The sequence below is a fragment of the Leopardus geoffroyi genome, chromosome C2 (genome assembly GCF_018350155.1).
Source record: "Leopardus geoffroyi isolate Oge1 chromosome C2, O.geoffroyi_Oge1_pat1.0, whole genome shotgun sequence".
NCBI lineage: Eukaryota > Metazoa > Chordata > Mammalia > Carnivora > Felidae > Leopardus > Leopardus geoffroyi.
Window position 1 is genome coordinate 120,185,838 of NC_059333.1, and position 15,155 is coordinate 120,200,992.

The 15,155-nt window shown below is 36.8% G+C and overlaps 1 protein-coding gene across 9 annotated transcripts in view; it reads left to right on the top strand.

The window, feature by feature from the left end:
• SLC9A9 (solute carrier family 9 member A9) overlaps window positions 1-15,155 on the top strand; it is a 694,304-nt gene that overhangs the window by 169,626 nt on the left and 509,523 nt on the right. The window lies entirely within an intron of this gene.

Here is a 15,155-nt window from a genome sequence, read left to right on the forward strand (position 1 = left end):
TCAGATAGTGGAATTGTTACAAATCTCATCTTCAAATAATCAAGTTGGAATGGAGGGAGACAGAGAAAAGGAGGCTGGGCACAGGATAAACAGAGGGGAGGGAGGGAGGGAGGGAGAAAGAGAGATTTCCCATCAGACTTTTTAGTCTGAGTAGATAAAACTTAAAATGGATCTTCCAATTCTTTCCCCCTTTGCTTTGTTCCTTTTAAAACATTAAACTGTGGAAAGAATGCACACTTATCATCGCTGGCCTCCAGTGAGTAGTTAAATAAGGTTCCATCCCACTGTATTTCCTGTTTTTTTTCCCTAAGGTCCGTAAGAAGCTGCTCATTAGTGGCTTATACAGTCTGAGGGTAGGAACTACATCTGTCAGCACAGGAGGGGTGGAAACCATCAAGAAGGATGGGAACCATAAGGAAACTCTGCATTTAAATGGCTTGTCTCCTGTTGCTATTTAAGCAAGAGTCAGGGGTCTCAGCTGCTCCCATTTCTGATTACAAGACTAACTGGACACTGTCTGATTTAGGGAGGTCTGCCTCAGGTGAGGGTGTGTGGAGCAAAAATGTCCAGCATGTTTAGGTGATCTTCACCTTTATTTCTCACTGTTGCACATTGGGTTCCCAAAGAAGTAGACTCTGAGGTGGAGTTTATAAGTGGGATGGTTAAATGCCCTTGAGATCAACACCTTATGAATGGAAAAATAAATAAGCCTGAGTGGGCCAAGGGAGAAGTTAAGCTATGATGCAAGCCCAACAAGTTTAGCTAATCCCATGGGAAGCTCTGGAGTTAGGATGGCTCTTCAGCCTTATACCCAGTTGGACTGAGATGGCCTGGGGTCTAAAATACCAAATCATTCTATCTTTGGATACAGGCTACTCTGAAAAAGGGCTGACCTTGGATGAGGTGGCTTTTTGCAGTCTTGACAATCCCTGAAGGGGCTAACAGCACTTCTAGCAGCAGGGATAAGTCCTTCACTGAAGGAGAATCCCAGTATCCAACATACTGACCCACATAGGGGAGGAAAAAATCTTTTCTTCTATTTGTCTAAGTTCTTGACTAGGGACACTTAGGGCTTAGAATTCAGGCTAAAGTGCCATTTTTGGCTAAGAAAAAAGAAGAAAGAAGGCAAGTTTTAAGAAGGTGACCAGGAAAATTAATATAAACAAGAGTAAGGTTGTTATGCAGATTTAAGTCTATGCCTCCTCCATTGATACATTTCTTATGAGTTAGAGTCATACTTCTCTTCTTGGTACTAAGAAGGAGACAGGCTTCCTTACAAATGGAGATTTCCTTAGTGTAAATTTTCCTTACAAAAGGATAACTTCTAGTCTGTCTTCAGAGCTTCAGAGCTTCTCTTCAAAATAATCAGTACAAAATAATTCTTATGCTCAAAGGACTTTTTTTCTGGAGGAGGGGGCAGGTAGGGGGGAGCATACCCTGATTTCCTATACTTCCCATAGGCTAAGATCTTATATAGATGTTGTATTCAAAAATGGTACTTAAAGAGTTAACATATAGCTGGAATAAAATGACATAGTAGAGTACTAGAGTAGGGTTGTCCTGGATTTTGAGAGCTGATTATTTATTAAATATCCAAGTATTTTATATGCCAGTTGCTCAAACATTTGTAGATTGAAATGGGCCATGGTAGGAATATTTGTTTACATGACAGAAATTGTCAAGGCTTGTGGGCTTATTTTTTTTTTTCATCCATAGAGATGGTTTACCAGCACACCATTGAATATATTCCTATATAATTTCATTTTTAGGAGAATTAGAAATATCCAAACACCTCATTTTTTACCTCACCAAAAAGTCCTTTCCCACAAGGTGATTGTCACAAAATTCTACTATTTGAGCTTTATATTGTCAGCTTAAACTCTGACGGCTTTCAAAGTGATATAGGGAAGTGCATAAGATTTTTTGTCTTAGTCTGCCTGGGCAGCTGTAACAGCTGTCTTCTTCAGTTTCTTTCATAAGCTTTCTATAGTTTTCAGCATATAGATTTTTCACATCTTTGGTTAGATTTATTCCTAGGTATTTTATGGGCTTTTGTGCAACTGTAAATGGGATCGATTCCTTGATTTCTCTTTCTGTTGCTTCAGTGTTGGTGTATAGGAATGCAACTGATTTCTTTGCATTGATTTTATATCCTGCAACTTTGCTGAATTTATGAATCAGTTCTAGCAGTTCTTTTGGTGGAATCTTCTGGGTTTTCCATATAGAGTATCATGTCACCTGCAAAGAGTGAAAGTTTGACCTCCTCCTGGCTGATTTGGATGCCTTTTATTTCTTTGTGTTGCCTGATTGCAGAGGCTACGACTTCCAATACTATGTTGAATAACAGTGGCAAGAGTGGACATCCCTGTCTTTTTACTGACCTTAGGGGAAAGCTCTCATTTTTTCCCCATTGAGGATGATATTAGTGTTGGGTTGTTCATCAATGGCTTTTATGATCTTGAGGTATGCTCCCTCTATCCCTACTGTCTTGAGGGTTTTTATCAAGAAACGATGCTGTATTTTATCAAATGCTTTCTCTGAATCTATTGAGAGGATCATACGGTTCTTGTCCTTTCTTTTATTGATGTGATGGATCACGTTAATTGTTTTGCGGATATTGAACCAGCCCTGCATCCCAGGTATAAATCCCACTTGGTCATGGTGAATAATTTTTGTAATGTATGTTGGAGCCAGTTGGCTAATATCTTGTTGAGGATTTTGCATCCATGTCCATCAGGGAAATTGGTCTATAGTTCTCCTTTTTACTGAGGTCTCTGGTTTTGGAATCAGGTTAATGCTGGCTTCATAGAAAGAGTTTGGAAGTTTTCCTTCCATTTTTATTTTTTGGCACAGCTTCAAGAGAATAGGTGTTAACTCTTCCTTAAATGTTTGGTAGAATTCCCCTGGAAAGCCACCTGGCCCTGGACTCTTGATTTTTGGGAGCTTTTTGATTACTAATTCGATTTCCTTACTGGTTATGGGTCTGTTCAAATTTTCTATTTCTTCCTGTTTCAGTTTTGGTATTGTATATGTTTCTAGGAATTTGTCCATTTTTTCCAGACTGCCCATTTTATTGGCATACTATTCTCTTATTATTGTTTTCATTTCTGTTGTGTTGGTTGTGATCTCTTCTCTTTCACTCTTGATTTTATTTATTTGGGTCCTTTCCTTTTTCTTTTGGATCAAACTGGCTAGTGGTTTATCAATTTTGTTAATTCTTTCTAAGAACCAGCTTCTGGTTTCATTGATCTTTTCTACTGTTTTTTGGGTTTTGGTAGCATTGATTTATGCTCTAATCTTTATTTTTTCCTGTCTTCTGCTGGTTTGGGGTTGTATTTGCTGTTCTTTTTCCAGCTCTTTAAGGCATAAGGTTAGGTTGTATATCTGAGATATTTCTTCCTTCTTTGGGAAGGCCTGGATTTCTATATACTTTCCTCTTATGACCGCCTTTGCTGCATCCCAAAGGTTTTGGGCTGTGGTGTTATCATTTTCATTGACTTCCATATACTTTTTAATTGCCTCTTTAACTTCTTGGTTAGCCCATTCATTCTTTAGTAGGATGTTCTTCAGTCTCCAAGTATTTGTTACCTTTCCAAATTTTTTCTTGTGGTTGATTTTGAGTTTCACAGTGTTGTGGTCTGAAAATATGCACAGTATGATCTCGATCATTTTGTACTTGCTGAGGGCTGCTTTGTGTCCCAGTATGTGGTCTATTCTGGAGAATGTTCCATGCGCACTGGAGAAGAATGTATATTCTGCTGCTTTAAGATAAAATGTTCTGAATATATCCCTTAAGTCCCTCTGGTCCAGTGTGTCATTCGAAGCCATTGTTTCCTTGTTAATTTGTTGATTAGATGATCTGTCCATTGCTGTGAGTGGGGTGTTGAAGTCCCCTACTATTATGGTATTACTATCAATGAGTTTCTTTATGCTTGTGATTAATTGATTTATATATTTGGGTGCTGCCAGATTTGGCTCATAAATGTTTCCAATTGTTAGGTCTTCTTGGTGGATAGACCCCTTGATTATGATATAATGCCCTTCTGCATCTCTTGATTCAGCCTTTATTTTAAAGTCTAGATTGTCTGGTATAAGTATGGCTACTCCGGGTTTCTTTTGTTGACCATTAGCATGATAGATGGTTCTCCATCCCCTTATTTTCAATCTGAAGGTGTCTTTAGGTCTCAAGTGGGTCTCTTGTAAACAGAATGTAGATGGATCTTGTTGTCTTATCCATTCTGTTACCCTATGTCTTTTGATTGAAGCATTGAGTCCATTGACGTTTACAGTGAGTACTGAAAGATATGAATTTTTTGCCTTTATGATGCTTGTAGAGTTGGAGTTTCTGGTGGTGTTCTCTGGTCCTTTCTAATCTTTGTTGCTTTTGGTATGTATGTATGTATGTATGTGTGTGTGTATGTATTTTTTCATCTTTTCTCCCCTCAGAGAGCCCCCCCTTAAAATTTCTTGCAGGGCTGGGTTAGTGGCCACAGACTCCTTTAATTTTTGTTTGTCTGGGAAACTTTTTATCTCTCCTTCTGTTTTGAATGACAGCCTTGCTGGATAAAGAATTCTTGGCTGCATATTTTTCTGATTCAGCACACTGAATATATCCTGCCACTCCTTTCTGGCCTGCCAAGTTTCTGTGGATAGGTCTGCTGCAAACCTGATCTGTCTTCCCTTGTAGGTTAGGGACTTTTTTTTCCCTTGCTGCTTTCATGATTCTCTCCTTGCCTGAGTGTTTTGTGAATTTGACTATGATATGCCTTGTTGATGGTTGGTTTTTTTGAATCTAATGGGGGTCCTCTGTGCTTCCTGGATTTTGATGTCTGTGTCTTTCCCCTTGTTAGGAAATTTTTCCGCTATGATTTGTTCACCCCTTCTACCCCTATTTCTCTCTCTTCCTCTTCTAGGACCCCTATGATTCTGTTGTTGTTCCTTTTTAATGAGTCACTGATTTCTCTAATTCTTAAATTGTGCTCTTTTGCCTCATCTCCCTCTTTTTTTCTGCTTAATTATTCTCTATAAGTTTGTCCTCTATATTGCTAATTCTCTGTTCTGCCTCATCCATCTTTTCTGTTGTGGCATCCATCCATGATTGCAGCTCCGTTATAACATTTTTAATTTCATTCTGGCTATTTTTTACTTCTTTTATGTCTGCAGACAGGAATTCTAATCTATTTCGACTCCAGCTAGTATTCTTACTATTGCAATTCTGAATTCTGGTTCAGACATCTTGCTTGTATCTGTGTTGGTTAAATCCCTGGCTGTAATTTATTTGTGCTGTTTCTTTTGGGGTAAATTCCTTCATTTTGTCATTTTGAAGGGAGAAAAGGAATTAATGAAGTAGAAAAATTGAAATTAAAAAATCAAAATTAAAATATTATTAAAATTAAAAAATTAAACACACACACAAATAGAATAAATGATGCTAGATCCTAGGTGTGTTGGTCTGGGCGTTGAAAGTGGCTTGACAGATTAGAGAAAAAAAGGGGGGGTAAGGAAAAAAAATTAAATTGTTTGAGAATTTGAAAAAATGAATACACTGAAGTAGAGTAACATGAAATGATGGGAGTAAAATAGAATTTGAAAAAATTGACACAAAAGTAAAGAATATAATAGGAAAAAATTAAAGAAAACTATTTTTAATAAAAGTTAAAAATAAATATGAATTTTTCTTTTTATGTATTCAAGAAAAAGAAACCAAAAAGAATAAAGATTTAAAAAAGAAAAAAAAAAGGAAATCGTTTGAATATTTGAAAAAGTGAATACGTTGTAGTACACTAAAATAAAATTATGGTAGTAAAATAGAATTTGAATACGTTTACATAAAAGCAAAAAATATAGTAATAATATTAAAGAAAACTATTTTTAATAGAAATTGAAAGTAAAAATGAAGTTTTTCTCTTTCTGCATTCAAGAAAAAGAAAAGAAACAAAAAAGACAAACAAGAAAAAGGAAATTGTTTGAAAATTTGAAAAGGTGAATACACTGATGTAGACTAAAATAAAATGGTGGAAGTAAAATAGAATTTGAAAAAAAATACACAGAGGTACAAAATACAGTAATAAAAATTAAAGAAAAATATTTTTAATAAAAATTGGAAATAAATATGAAAAATGAATTATCATTTTAAATAAAGATAAAATGAATTATTTCTCTTTCTGTATTGAAGAAAAATAAAAGAAAGGTAAAAGAGAAAAGAAAATAAAGAAAATTGAATAGACTGACCTGCTAACAGATTGAAGTAGGACTGAAATTACTTCGTTTTCCCCTAGAAGTCAGTCTATCTGGTGCTCTATAGTCCATAAACTAAGTCGGCGGTGACTTGTGTTTTGAAGTGGATGTTGGCCCTGTTGGGCAGGGCTCAGTGTAACGGCTCCGCTCTCCACTAGATGGCGCTGCTAGCCTATTGGGGTGGATTGCTGCAGTGCCTGGTAGGTGCATATGCGCATGCGTGGGAGCGGTGAAAATGGCGCCACCTGGCTACCCAGTCTGATCTCCTGGATCAGCAATTGCACACCCGTCCTCTGTCTTCAGCTTTTCCTCCACTCCCTGCTTTTTCGCTCTCCGTGTCCCAGGCAGTACCTCTCTCCTGAGTTTTGTCTCAGGTGCATCTCTTTTCCCTGCCCCTTACTTCTGAAGTACTGCGGCTCTGACCCATTCCGCCCCTCTGTGGGAGGATCTCACCGAGCAATGGCCAAATGTCAGCTGCACCCAGGAACGCTTGCTGGACCCTGCTGCTGCCGGTGCCCCGAGACTGCAGCCAGGTGCCAGCAACCCAGGAAAAGTTCACGAGATAGTGTAGCAGCAGCATTTCAGGGATTATGGAAAATCACAACACACATCTGGCACCAGGCTTCACCCTTAACGACCTTGTTCCAGCAGCAGTGAATGTGGCCATTTTCTGGGGTCTGCTGGGACCAGGTGGCTTCAACAGTCTCTACCAAATGTCCTTCCAGCAGTGGAACCGCTTCTCCCCATGTGGCCTGAGAACCTCCCAGACCCCACTCTGTTCCTGGGGATTCACCCTTCCCACCAGAGTACCGCCAGGTATCGAGCTGCAGAGTTGGGTGACCCTGTACTCCCCTTGTTTACAGTCTTAATGGAATTTAAACCTTCTCCTTTCTTCTTTCTCCTTTCTCCCTTTTTAGTTTAGTCTCTGTGGCTGTTTCCAATTTTCCTCTTTCTCTCCAGCTGCTTTGAGGGAGGGGTACTTTTCCCATATTCTCTCCCTCTCCCCATTCTCTGTCCTATCTCCTCCTGCAAAAGTGTCTCCCTACCCTTCGCGGCTTCTCACTCCCCAAATTAACCTCTCCGCGCCATGTACCTGCTGAATTCTGTGGTTCAGATTGTGCAGATTGTTGTGTTAATCCTCCAATCAGTTTTCTAGGCGTGTAGGATGGTTTAGTGTTGGCCTGGCTGTATTTCATGGGTGCAAGACACACAAAAAACTTCCATGCTGTTCTGCCATCTTGGCTCCTCTCTTTTTTATTTTTGAGAGACAGGGGACAAGTGGGGGAGGGGCAGAGAGGGGGATACAGAATCTAAAGCAGGCTCCAGGCTACGAGCCATCAGCACAGGCCTGATGCGGGACTCAAACCCACAAACTGTGAGATCATGACCTGAGCTGAAGTTGGATGCTCAACCGACTGAACCACCCATGTGCCCCCTGAAGTCCGTACCTCTTAAAACCAACTACTTGGGGGTTGAATTTCAACATATGAATTTTGAGGAAACACAAATATTCAGTCCATTGTGGTTTTGCTATTAAACTTAGGCTGAATCTTATCTCTGCCACTTGCGGCATTGAAACCTTGGACAAGTTAACTTCTCATATTTTTGTTTATCTATAAAATCTATAAAACAGGGATTAATGGGGCACCTGGGTGGCTCTGTCATTTGAGTGCCTGAATCTTGATTTTGCATCAGGTCATGATTCCAGGGTCATGGGATCGATTCCTGCATCAGGCTCCATGCTGAGCTTGGAGTCTACTTAGAATATTCTCTCCCTCTCTTTCTCTCTCTCTCCCCCTCCATCTTTCTCCCCTACTCGTGTTCTCTCTCTCTCTCTAATAAAAAAAAAAAATTCTTAAAAAACCAACAGGGATTAGTGATACCCACTTTATAGGGTTGCTTTTCAAAAAATGAAAAAAAAATTAGTGTTAGGCATGCTGTAAATATTACTCTGCTTTATTAACATTTCCCTTGATGGGCAGGCATGGGTTTCCTCCTTGGGATGAAGTTTGAGGTGGGCATGATGGAGAAAGTTTAATGTTGTTTTTTAATACACCATTTTTAAGATGAATGCACCATTTGAGAAACACATTATTTTAATTTTAAATCAAGCTGTTTCGCATCTACTTTCTGCTGATTTCAGCACCTCCACCTCTCCCCATACCTTCTCAAGCATGCCTACTACGACTGGTCCTTGCTGACTCAGCCCTTCCCTGTCTAGCTTCCCCAGGCCAGTTGTTCCCTGGTGAGGTCTTGTGATAGGGAAGCTGTAAACACACTTTAAAGCAAAGGCCTAAAAAGATTATTCACACTGAGAAAAATTATAGGGCAAAAATGAAAACTCTGTGAGACTGCAATGCTCCTATGTATTCAGAGGATTAAAAAGCATAATTTCTTTTGCCTATAAATAAAGATTGGCCAAGATTAGGATCAGTTCCAGGGGTGGGAGGAATGAATCTTGATGTGTAAATTTTCAGTTGTGTTGGATATCTTTTCTTTTGTAATTCTCACCTGGGTACTAAGGAGTGAATACTTGAGATGGAATACCAGGCCCTTCTCACACCCACCTATTATTTTTCCTCCCCCTGCTGTTATCAAGTCAGTCTTAGAATGGAGTTCCACTGTCATGTCAGTGTCACAGCTAGTTGGGGAGATAGGCAACCAACACAATGAAGAACAGGCCCAGAAGGGACCAGCAGGCAATCCAAGTTATGTGTAGTTTGTGAAAGGCCAGGAATCTGGGCATCTGGGATCTGGAGTAGGAAACCATAATTTGTCTTTCAAACTGAAACTTTTGAGAGTGAAGTGGGGGCACAATGAGTAATTAGGCCAGGACAACAGGCATTACCTGGAAGTGTTCTGGTCAAACCAGAATGAATGGCTACCTTAGTAAAGAGAGAGGTAACAGAGGTAAGTTTATGTGTTAAGAATCTTATGCAGAAACAGGGGCGCCTGGGTGGGTGGGCTCCGTCTCTTGAGCGTCCAACTTCGGCTCAGGTCATGAATTTACTGATCGTGGGTTCGAGCCCTGCATCAGGCTCTGTGCTGACAGCTCAGAGCCTGGAGCCTGCTTTGGATCCTGTGTCTCTTTCTCTCTCTCAAAAATAAATAAAGATTAAAAAAAATTTTTTAAAAAGAATCTTATGCAGAAACATATGAGACTTTCTGATCATCTGTGACTAGGTGCTATGGCAATAATCTGGAGAACCTAGGTAGGCTTTATGTATTTGCAGCTAATGAGGACATATCCAACAGTGGAGTGGGTAACCCGAACCTAGGAGGATGGTAAATGGAATATTGTAGTTAAGAGAGTAGCTTCTAGAGCCATGTTACTTGGTTTAAATGCCACTTACCAGTGTGTGACGTTGGGTGAGATAACTAATGTCCCTATGCTTCAACTTACCTATTTATAAAATGGGACAATCCTAACGACTCTATAGGGTCATTGTGAGTTGAAAACAAGAAAGTACATGTAAAGCACTTAGAATAGTGCCTGGCTAAAGATACTACAGAAAAAAGAAAACTACAGGCCAATATCCCTAATGAACATATATGTAAAATCCTCAATAAAATATTAGCAAAATGAATTCAACAATACAGTAAAAGGATTATTCATAATGATCAAGCGGGATTTATTCTGGGGTTGCATGGATGGCTTAATATTTTCAAATAAATCTACAAATAATGTGGTGTGATACACCACATTAACAAAATGAAGGATAGAAATTATATGATCGTTTCAATAGATGCCAAAAAAGCATTTGACAAAGTACAGTATCAATTAATGATTAAAAAACTTTTAACAAGGTTAGGATTAGAGGAAACATCTCAACATAATAAAGGTCATATATGACAAAGCCACATCATACTCAATAATCAAAAATGTGGAACTTTTCCTCGAAGATCAGGAAAAAGACCAAGATGTCCACACTTGCCAATCTTATTCAAAATAGTGCTGGAAATCCTAGCCACAACAATCAGTTAAGAAAAAGAAATAAAAGGCATCCAAATATATAAGGAAGAAGTAAAACTGTCACTGTTTGTAGATGACAAGATACTGTACGTAGAAAACCCTAAAGATTCCACCAAAAATCTATTAGAAGTAATAAATTAATTCAGTAAAGTTGCAGGATACAAAATTAATATACAGAAATCTTCTGCATTTCTATACACAAAAAATGTAGCATAAAGAGAAATTAAGAAAAAAATTTACATTTGCACCAAGAAGAATAAATTATCTAGGAATAAACTTAACCAAGGAGGTAAAAGACCTGTACTCTGAAAACTATAGAACATTGATGAAAAAAATTGAAGATGACACAAACAAATGGAAAGACATACTATGCTCATGGATTGGCAGAAGTAATACTGTTAAAATGCCCATGCTACCCAAAACAATCTACAGATTCAATGAAATTCCTACCAAAATACCAACAGCATTTTTCACAAAATTGTAACAAATAATTCTGTAATTTTTATGGAACCACAAAAGATCCTGAATAGTCAAAGCAGCCTTGAGAAGGAAGAACTAAGCTGTAGGTATCATAATTTCAGATTTCATGATATACTACAAAGCTATAATAATTAAATCAGTGTGGTTCTGGCACAAAAATAGACACATAGATCAATAGAACAGAATAGAGAGCCCAGAAATAGATCCACAGTTAAACGGTCAATTAATCCATGACAAAGTAGGCAGGAATAGGCAATGAGGAAGACAGTCTCTTCAGTAAATGGTGCTGGGGAAATTGGCCAGCTACCTGCAAAAGACTGAAACTGGACCATTTTCTTACACTATATACAAAATTTTTTAAATGGATTAAAGACCTAAGTGTGAGACCTGAAACCATAAAACTACTAGAAGAAAATATAGACAGTAATCTCTTTGACATTAGCCTTAGCAACATTTTTCTAGATATGTCTCTTCAGGTAAGGGAAATTAAAGCAAAGATCAACTATTAGGACCTACACCAAAATAAAAAGCTTTTGCACTTTGAAGAAAACAGTCAACAAAATTTAAAAGCAATCTACTGGGTGGAAGAAGGTATTTGCAAATGATATATGTGATAAGTGGTTAATATCCAAAATACGTAAAGAACTTATACAACTCAACACCAAAAACCCAATAACCTAATGAAAAAATGGGCAGTAGACTTGAATAGACAACTTTTCCAAAGAAGACATATGAATGACTAACAGACACATGAAAACATGCTCAATATCACTAATCATCAGGGAAATGCAGACCAAAACCACCAGGAGATAATCACCTTATAGTTGCCAGAATCAAAAAGACAAGAAATAGCAAGTGTTGGCAAGGATATGGAGAAAAAGCAACCCTCATACACTGTTGGTGGGAATGTAAATTGGTACAACTGCTGTGGAAAATAGTATGGAGGTTCCTCAAAAAATTAAAAACAGAAATACCATATGATCCAGCAATTACATTGGTGGATATTTACCCAAATAAAACAAAAACACTAATTTACAAAGATATATGCATCCGTATATTCATTGCAGCATTATTTATAATAGCTAAGATATGGAAGCAATCTAAGTGCTCATTGATAGATGAATGGATGAAGATGTGATGTGGTATCTACTGAGATAGGATGGAATACTACTCAGCCATAAAAAGAGTGAGATCTTGCTATTCATGACAACATAAATGGATCTAGAGGGTATATGCTAAGTGAAATAAGTCAGACAGAAAAAAACAAATACCATATTCCACTTTTATGTGAAATCTAAAAAACAAAGCTAATGAACAAATAAACATGTAGGAACAGATCCATAAATATAGTGAAAAATTGATGGTTGCCAGAGGGGAGGTTAGTGGGGAGCTGGGAAAAATTGGTGAAAGGGAGTGGGAGGTACAGGCTTCCAGTTATGGAATGAGTAAGTCATTGGGATGAAAGGTACAGCATAGGGAATATAGTCAATGAAATTGTCATAGTGTTGTATGGTGACAGATGGTAGCTACATTGGTAGTGAGCACAGCATAGTGTATAGAGTTGTCCAGTCACTGTGTTGTACACCTGAAACTAATGTAATATTGCATCTACTATACTTCAATTAAAAAAAAGAATAATGCTTGGCTCATAGTAAGTATTCAAAGTATAATAACTATTAGTTTTGTTGTCAGCATTGTTATCAGTAAAACAATGGACTCATTATTAGAAAGTAGGATTTGAGTCAGTCTTGCTACTTACAAGGTATATGACTTTGGATAAGTTACTTAACTAACTCTCTGAGACTTGTTTTCACCTCTGTAAAAAATGGGGTGTTTACCATACTTTCAAAGGGTTGCTGTGAAGAAAAAAAATGAGATACTATGTATGAAGGCACTTTCTCAACCTGTAATGGCATTATGGAAATGTGAGTTGTTATTTTTATTATTAATTATTAGGACTAATAAGTGATAATGAACCAGTCTATGAGGAAAGCAGACTCTGAACTTTAGCCCTGCCTAAATTATAATGACCATGCATTACCTCTTCCAAGGAGTTGATTTGCTTTTCTTATTGTTATTTCAATTTCGATGTTATTCCATGAGGTGGACAGGTATTGCCCCCATGCTTCATAGTAGGAAACTGAGGTTCTGAAAGCTTATGTGACTTGACCAAGATTGATCTGTTGCAGAACTGTTTTTAGGACTCAGAGTTCAATGTTCTTTGCAAAACTCCCTGCTGCTAACTTAAATATTTAGAATTATAAAAATGTTTTGTTCCCAATTTTCCACCTAATTTTGCCTGGAGTTGTAGACATTACCTACTTCCAATGAAATACCAGCATCGAAGCACCTGAGTGGCTCAGTTGGTTAAGCATCCCATGCTTGATTTCAGCTCAGGTCATGATCTCACAGTTTATTGAGTTTGAGTCCCACATCGAGCCCTGCGTCAGGCCCAACTCTGGTAGCATGGAGCCTGCCTGGGATTCTCTGTCTCTCACCCTCTCTGCCCCTCCCCTGCTCATGCACTGAATGAATGAATGAATGAATGAATAAATAAATAAATAAATAAATAACATTTAAAAAAAAGAGAAATACCAGTGTTTATATCTGTCATTTTTGCATGTGTAATGTTCATAGTGTATTTCTAACTTCTAGAATTTTACTTACTTCAAAAGTGAATGTAGTTTTGTGGTATAATAGTCTCATAATTTGTCAATTATAATTTATGATTATTAAAATTCTCTCCTATTAAAAGTTCTCCTTTTGCCATTTCTCTGTAATTTAGTTCTGCTTCTACAAATTGCATTGCAGAATGCTTATATTTCAGTGGTCCACCATTTTTAAACATTCATATTAGGTATTCTATGGGAGGCAACTATTCTTATCCTTCCAGTAAGTTTTGAAAAGAATGAAAATAACTCAAAAAATTTGGACATCATATGGGTTGACTATTTAATGAGCACTTATTGCTCATTTGCCTGATTCTATATTAGGCCCTTTGAGATATTTTATCCCCCTGAAAATCCTAACAAATCTGGGTCAATTCTTAATTTTCTTTTATATATTATTTATCACCTTTTATTATCCCTTAATATTTTTAAAGGTTCAGGTCTATTTCAAATGTTCATAATTCTAAATGATAACTTTATAAGATGTTCATTTGATTAAGACTGTAAAGGTGGTTTTTTTTTCTTAAGGAAAATCCAAATAATCCTACAACATTATGCAGCCACTGTAAATTTTGCTAAATAGTTTTCTATCCAGTATTTTTACATACATTTTTTTCCTATGTGGTTTAAGTCAGATGGTTTCTAAAACTTTGTTAACTTGCTTTATTTATTATCATAACCTAACACTTTCCTCAGGCTTTTAAAAATTCAGGGTAATGGAAGTAAATGTGCTTGATTTTTGAATTGCTTCTAAATTTTCACTACTGTAAATAATGCTTCAGTGAATACCTATGTGTATAAAGCTGTTCTTATATTTCAACTATTAAATAAGCTATTGGATAATAGATATCAAGTGTTTATTAGAATGAATGTCTTATGGATCTTTGAAAAGCACTAGACAGAAAGCCAACCAAAATCAGTGAGAAAAGGATGAACTACCAAACACCTATGCATAGTCCCGAGATGATTAGTTATCCATATAGAAGAAAATAAAAGTGGATTCCTATTTCACATCATATAATAAATAAACTTGGGATGCATTAAAGACTTAATTATTAACAGCCAATTATTAAACTTTAGGAGAAAATATATGACATTAGGACAGGGAAAGATTTTTTTAAAAAATAAGTTACCAAAAGCAGAAATCACAGGTAAAAATGGAGTAAATTTTGCTACATTAAAATAAAAAATTTCTGCTTGAAAAAGACCCCAATAAACACAGTTAAAAGACAAAGGTGAAAAGTTTAAGGAGATAACAGAAGAATATATTTGAAATATAAGTAACCAAAACAAAATAGTAACAAAATTGTATGATGAACTAATCAGCAAGAAAAAATCATACTGGGTAAAAGATATGATCAACAATTCACTAAAGAGGTATCACAGAAGGTCAATAAACAAGAAAATTATGCTCATTTCATTAGTAAAGGGAAATGCAAAGTAAACGATAATGTGATAACAGCTCATACTTATCCAAATAGCAAAAATTAGAAATTTGTCAATACTAAGTGTTTACTAGAATGCGGGAAAAAACTTTTATACTCTTACGTGGGAATGTAAATTGGTATAACCACTTTAAAGTATTTGCCAATACGTGTTAAAAGTTGAAGATTTATACACTTTATCATCCAGTCCATTTGTAGGTATTTTCCACTTGTAGAGAATCTTTCACATGTGTGCACTTAAGTACAAGAATATTCATTGCATTATTTTTAGTAATAGCAAAAAATAAGAAACAATTTAATTGCCCTAACTCTCTTGTTAGAGAAGGGAAAAACAATGATGATATATTTATT